The sequence below is a fragment of the Notothenia coriiceps genome, unplaced genomic scaffold, assembly GCF_000735185.1.
Source record: "Notothenia coriiceps isolate Sejong01 unplaced genomic scaffold, NC01 NC01_scaffold00014819, whole genome shotgun sequence".
Taxonomy (NCBI): domain Eukaryota; kingdom Metazoa; phylum Chordata; class Actinopteri; order Perciformes; family Nototheniidae; genus Notothenia; species Notothenia coriiceps.
In genome coordinates, this window is record NW_011347520.1 from 34,049 (window position 1) to 41,701 (window position 7,653).

Below are 7,653 nucleotides of genomic sequence, written 5' to 3' on the forward strand. Positions count from 1 at the left end.
TTGTATGTTTGTTCATTATATGTGAATCTGGACACAGCAGACAGTAAGCTTAGCACAAAGACCGCTCATAGCCTGCTTCGTCCAATGTAAACACCTCTGAAACTCACTAATTAACAGATCAGTGTTTAATCTGTAACAACCATTTTCAATATTATATTACTATATTATTTATTATATGGGGTTATGTCAGAATAAGTTTAGGCTGGCAGTGATAACATGTTTTTTGTATCTCCAATTATTGCTTAGAAGCTTTGCAATCAAGACAAACCATAAAAAGATAACTTGTAATCTTTACATTTTCTTTAGGCTGTAGGTTTTTTTAAAGTTAATTGGCACCGAAAGGAGTATCAACCTTCTGAACTACAGAAGGTAGTTAGAAAGTATAAAAGCTTGTATTATGGAAAAATTCCTTTTAAATTATGATCAGTGTGTGATACAAAAACAATGTAGATTTAGAAAAATAACAGAATAGGCTTTTCTTTTGAGATCTTTGATGTGATATTAGATATATGTGGTCACATGTTGTACCACTCAATAATGATATAATAAAATAAACGTCTCCCTCACATGCAGGCTTACTGTGTATTTGCATACACACAATACGATTTTCTACATTCTTTATTGTTGATTAAAATGACAAAAGTAAGTGTTTATGAATGTGTGTAGCAGGTGCTGTCAGCTAGATGAGTGATGAGCCATGTAAAGGCAGCCTTGACTCGTGCGTGTGTGTGCGTGCGTGCGTGCGTGCGTGCGTGTGTGTGTGTGTGTGTGTGTGTCTGAAATGGGAGATAAAGACATTTTCCGTGCAGCACCGACCATTCTCAATAATTGTTTAGCTACCATAAACAAACTCTACTTCTGCTTCCCAGGCCTCCTGCCTCTTACACCTACCCATCCTCTGCCTTGTTCTACCTTTCCTGTATGCACACAGTGCTAAATGATGCAGAATTTTAGGTAAAATAAAATGTGCTCCTCTACTGTAAGTCCTCCACATCATAAAATGGGCAGGATAATGATTTATATTTTGTATGCGGACAATAAGTGTGGTGCGCAGTGAGTGCATGAGATATCTGAGTGTCTTGTACACTGTGCAGGTTGCACGGGGTGGTAATGGATGGCCGGCAGGTGCCCGCTGACGTGTTATTCTTTTATAAAACATTGCCTCTGCGTACCGGAGCGCAGGGGAGAGCGTGTCATGCTTGTGATGAATGACCAGAGGGTAACATCTTCACTCCTGACCCCTAACACAGGCGAGCATGCTCACACGTAGACACAGACTCACATAAAATAAAGCATGCATTCATGCACATTCAAGTAAGTAAATACTTTTTTTCCCACTGTGAAGCAAACAAAAAAATATGATGGGAGTTAATCACTAAGCAGAGGGTAAACCAGATGCAGGTTGCTGACCTATCCGTGGGCCTCCCTTTCGAGTGTGCGCTGAATACAGAGGTTTGATCTTCGTATTCATTTCAAAGCTTCTGTTCAGGTTGGATTCATCGCTTCATTATTATTTTTTTTGATCATACATCTGTCATTAAAAAGACTTTTCCTTACTTCCTCTCATTTATCACACAGCCTGACTAACAGGCCTGCAGTCATCAAAGATATCCTCAGCTATGTCTCCCAACAAAGCATGAAAGAACAACATCAAAAGCAGCTCCTATTAACACTGGCAGAGCCCGAGCTGCTGGACAATGCTGAGGAGCTGGAGACGTAAGTATAAGCAGTGACCCTCTGCTTTCACATGCACACTGCCAGCACTTGAACGCAGCACACAGACAATCTAACAAGCAGCAAAGAATGCTTATACATCTGAGCCTAACCCGAAGAGGTGCAGCAGCAGGAAGAGAAAAGAAAAAGAGAGACAGAGAAAGAGATAGAAAGAGAAGGAGACATGATAGGGAGGAAAGCGAGACAGAGGGGGTGAGGGGGGAGACAATGAGACAAGGAGACAGAGACAGAGTGGGTGAAGGTGGCCGTAGAGGCGGCGGAGGTTTGGTGGGGCTGGTGGGGAAGGGGAACAGGCAGCCAGTCTATTATCAGGGGTCTATAGAGAAGCATTTAGGAACAAATAGGACACCACCCCCCTGTCACCCCGTACCATTCAGCCCCTGTCAGCCCCGGCCATTCAGCCAAACCCCAGGGGGAAGTGTACGGGGGGACAGAGGGGAGGAAGCAGGATCAGGGTGGTGGTGGGGTGCTGAAGATGGAGTACCCTGGTACCTCCCCTCCATAATGCTTCAGATGTGTAACCTAGCAACGGCACTTTGGGAGTGAACCTTAGTCATATGGCTCCATTCAGTTTCACACCCCTTGAACACGCACACACACACAAACACACACACACACACACACACTCATGTACAACAATTAGCACGGATCATGTCCCCCACCCCTCTCCCCCCCACCTGGCCATACCAGCAGCCCCACAGGGAGCAAGCTTAATTATCATCAACAGACAGAGGGGAGTTTATCTTTAAACACTTAAGATGATCCACTTTGCACACACTCTCACACACATGTCGAGTCATCCCATTCAAAAACTCTCCATTTCGGCACGCTGTCAATCACATGCTAATTAAAGCATCGTATTGATGGCATTCTTCTCAACCCGATTTTCATATGGAATTAGTATTTAATGAATTGTGTGCAGATTAATTACAACATAATGATATTTAATTGTTCCCCCCTAATTGCTATGACACAGCTTGTTTTGCAGTTGCTGGGAACTTTGTTTGGTTTAAGTTTGGAAAGGAAACAGTTGGTAGGAAAACATTTAATTGAGCAAGTTTGAACCTTGCGACAAATGTTTGTGTAATGTTTCTGCAAAGAAAAAGCAATATTAAGGATAAAGAGTGGAGGTTTTGGGTGACAGTAATGTGTTGATAAAAATGCTTTAATTAATGGTGATCGTTCTTTACCTCTGCTGACACACGGACAGACACACACAAAGGGTCTTATTTTGGTAATCCCCCTCTCAGAAGGATAAATGTCTTTATGGGGCTAATTGATTTATATACCCCATCTATTATTTATCCATGGATTATCACTGTTGCCTGAAGGTAGTGATGTACAATGTTTACCATGACCTTGGGCCACTCACACAAGCTTACGCTCACACACACACACACACACACACACACACACACACACACACACACACACACACACTTCCAGTAGACTCAATTTGGCATGAATTTGGTGAGTGATAATAAACAGTCGTGCAATAATTGTCCCAAAGTCACTTTGTTCTTTTTCAACTCTGAGGACCATTGCAAGCCAATTCTGAGGCCTATTGAATAAGATTGTCTACAGAGTCTTTATGACTACTCATTAAAACACACTTTTATCATTTGTTATAATATAGCACACTCCTCTCCAAATGACATCATTAAACATAATTCAATCTTTACCTCCTCTTCATGTGCGCTGGTTTTCCTGATTTATCCCCACTTTTATTCCTTTTCTCTCCCGGTCCACAGTAGCTGCAAACTGCTGCACTGCCCCTCTGTGGATGGTTAGGCAGCTGCACGGAGAAGTGCAAATACAAAAGAGGGAAAGATCACTGAAAAGCAAACTGTCCACTCAAACCACATCGATCTACAATATTATTGGAACACAAACAGACAGCATCAAGTTTGCACAAATGTTGCCCAGCACAAACATTGGGCACATGCACGCAGAAATACACACTCACTTGCTCTCTGCGTATACATACACACACACGCATAGGGCAATTTAGTAAATGTCATCAGGTCTGCAGAAAGAGAGGGAAATAGGCCTGCCTCCCATCTCTGTATTGGGAACACAGGTGAGATTGATGAGTAGCGTCTGTTTATGATATCGGTTATTCAAGATGAAAGATGAGGGTTTGTAGAGGGGTTCCTCCCATTCACTGTCATTGATTTACACACACAAACACACACACCCGAGAACATACCCACAGTGAGTGTCCTTGCTTTGTCAATAGTCAAGGTTATTTTATATGCAGTAGAATATTTGACTAATATTGCAATATCAAACACAGCAAATCAAAAATACTTGGTCATTATGACAGAACAAAGACTGACTTCTTAAGGGACATATTCTCTCCAGACAAGCAAGGAAGTACCGAGTGAACATCCATCAGTGAAAAAAGAACATAAAACTGTGGTTTAAAAGCAATAAAAGACGGAAGGGACATTTGTGAAGAGCGGCCAGGGTAGAAAACGAAGCACTCAAGCCAGAGGCTATTCTGTTCTGGTGAATTAAAACCTAAACCTCTATCACATTAACATCCACAGAGAGGCAAGTGCTGCGGTAAATGAATTGTTGCCTGTGTTTGTGTCAAAAGCCTGTTTTTCTTCCTCCGCCCAATTAGAGGGACTATGGCACAAAGGCAGCTAATTTTGTCAAGCTCCTGTAAATGGAATGATGGATGCTGACGTTTGGGAGGTGAGAGGGGGGCACTGGGAGTGAATGTGTGCTTCATGGTAACCCAGCAAGGCCTCCTTTATTAAAGCTTCCTCCAGACAAACACAGTGAGACAAAGATGCACAAACATTCCCTATTCAGGATGAATTAAAAACCCACAACACACTACTACTCGAAAGAGAGCATTCATTATGTAGCCCTAATGTAATGGCATAAAGCACAGGAGCAACAGCCTATCAAGTGCAGCAATTTGGCTTTTTTCACTAGTGCTGTTTCGTTGCTATAGGGTAATTTGTAGCACTCAGCAGGGCAGGGTAAAGTGAATCAAGATTAATTTACATGCAGGCGAACACTTAGGCAGAGGCAGAGCGGTAAGCAAACGCACCGTCTCTGCGGCTGAGCAGAGAGGAGGCAGCAAGGCAGAAGGGGGAGAGTGTTTGATAATTAAGGAGCATCAAATGTGATTGCTGAAGGCAGTTAAAAGGCCACAACATGCCGACTGTGGTCGCTCTGAGATTGCAGCCTTTGCGTTACGTCGAGCTGCATTGATGTAAGCATGGATCCTAACAACAGCTGCAGAGCCAACCAGCCGTTCCAGATTCACTCTTCATTACGTCTGCTTTAGTGTCTTTTCCTCTAAGCATCTCATTGTGATACATTAGTTTGTTTTCATTCAGGAAAAAGAGTGCCGCTCAGTACAGCACCAGGCAACGCAGTGCATGGCTATAGTCTATAGCTTGGAGGAGTCAAGGAAGCTCGGTAAGAACCAAAAGCAGAGGTTATTCAATTGAAACAGTTGATTTAAATAACACATTGTCGTACATCACAGTGACACAAAGACAAAGAAAAAAGTCCCTGAAGATGTGAGGCTGAAGTGACAAGGCTAACTTGGACAAACTGCTGCAAACATTTTGATACAAATGCACCAAGTAGAGGGGAATGAAAATGTTAAATGAGCTGTTTGAGGTGGACACACATCTCGGGAAGCGATGGGAGCTGAATCCTTGCCCCACTGAACAGACTTAACATATCAGAGAAAGAGAAAGAGATCACTGGGATGGGATAAAACGAGGATAGTTGGCAGAGTCTCTCCCCTCTATCGCTCAGTGGTAATGGACCCTGGACCAAGCCCATGGCAGGGGAATTTGATCAAGCAAGCTATCCTGGAGACACGTCCACGCACACATGCATTCACACACACAGAATGTCTGTCAAATCTGAATAAACACAAACACACATCGGTTGGATTGTGGGGTGCAGCTTGGGGATTTGGGGCGAGCGTCTGGCATATTTGGCCATCTCAGATCTCCTGTCAGAGCCTGAATGCAGGATGACAGCAAGAGAGAGCCTGCAGCGTCTGGAGACCTGTCTCCATCTATGCATCTCTCACATAAACAAATTCTCCCATCGCTGTATTCAGACTAGCCTCTCTGCTCTATTACACACAACACACAGCTGCCACAAGCACTCAGACACCCAATCAACAACCACAGAGAGAGAAAGAGAGAGGGAAAGGAAAAGAAAGAGAGAAGGGGAAGAAAGAGGAAAGCAAAGGGGGAGAAGGGCAGCAGAGGGAGATGGAGGAGAGGAGAAAGCGAGACAGGAGCAGCGTCGGGGGAGATGCTGAGATGAGAATGTTGAGAGGAGGGCCAGCGCTCCGAAACTGTGCTCAGCGTTCTGTCTGGCCGAGCAGGAAGCTCCTAAAAGCAGGGCGACAACCGGCGGGAATGAAAGAGAAGTGGGCTCAGTGGGATGAGCAAAAGACAGGGGCAGGAGTCGGGGGCTAAGGGTTGCAAACACATTGAACGCATGAAATATTAGGACCACCTGCGCTTTTCATGAAATAGGCTGAGCAGGTGAATGTGTATTGTGTTCTGAGTGGGCTTAGTGGCTCAGTCGTTGGCTCTGTCGCCTCTTAGGAGATAAGGAATCAGATTCTGTGATAAAAGAGTCTTTCTATGTTTTATGTATGTTTACGTGTTTGTTTGTTATTTACTTCCTTCTGGCAGCTTTGGTTTCTTTGCACAATTCAGTTACAATCCATAATCAGCTGAAGTGGACAGATCAAGGATAAAATAGAATTCCCATCGGTAATATTAAAGAGCTCACGCTTTATTAATTTGTGTATTTAAACAATTTGTTCATATTTTGATTATTTCTCTTTATGTTAAAAATGCTAATCACATGTCACACATGTATGTCAAAGAGACCATCTTCAGTACAGTTAAATATCTAAATATATTTGTTCAATCATTTTAAACTTAAGAAAATAAGTTACATTTCAAAAGCAGACAATTATTTTTTTTATTATTAAAAGAGTTCAATTTAATATCTTAAAGAAATATTATATTTATATTATATATTATATAAGCTTTCGGTTTCACAATCAAACCAGTATAAGGAGTAGGTGGAGGTGACAGTCATAATAATGAATACCAGGCGTGCGTGCCTGTATGTTTTGAGTTTCTCGTCGTTTCTAGACATTGACTTAAGTTTCTAAAATCCTGCTGTAGTGCCGACTTACCTTTTCTTTTATAATGGAATTGCTATGATGTGTGTGTTGGCCAACCTGTGTCCAACCTTTATCTGGTAACTTGTTGATGGTGATGGCTTTTTGTAGAGACTAGGAAGTTTGAGCAGAAGTGTGTGAGCATTTGAAATGAACATAGGAGAACCTAAGAAATTAGCACAGGAGCAGTTAAAATAGGCTGCACAGTGGATGTGGTGGTGGACAAGAACACACCCAGAAACTGTGCTGTTCAGCCGGATTGATCTGCCCCATTACAAAACATCCCTCCTCCTTCCTCTGCAGCCCTCTCTTTCTGCCTCCACCTCTTCTGATCAGAGTATCGATCCCCAACCAGTCGATCGGTTGCTACTCTGTGATCTGGGCCGGGCCAATTACTTCAGTGAGTAATAGTGATTAGTTTGTGTCTAGATCAATCCACACTGATACCTGCAGAGAGGCTGTGGATGGGGCCAGGGGAACCACTGACTATTCACATCAGCAGCACATTTGTGAAACAACAACAGTGTCGTAGTAGGATCCTGTGCTAAGTATCTTCAATGTAATTGTTTCATCGTGCCAAACCTCCACGGAGTACATATCTGTGGACGTGGAGGTGAAGTGAAGACCTAGAGACGATCCAGAGGCTTGCAAAAAGTTACAATTCTGAATTTCCTCCACAAAGAAACACTGCATCCATTGTTAGACCATTATAAACAGACACACACACA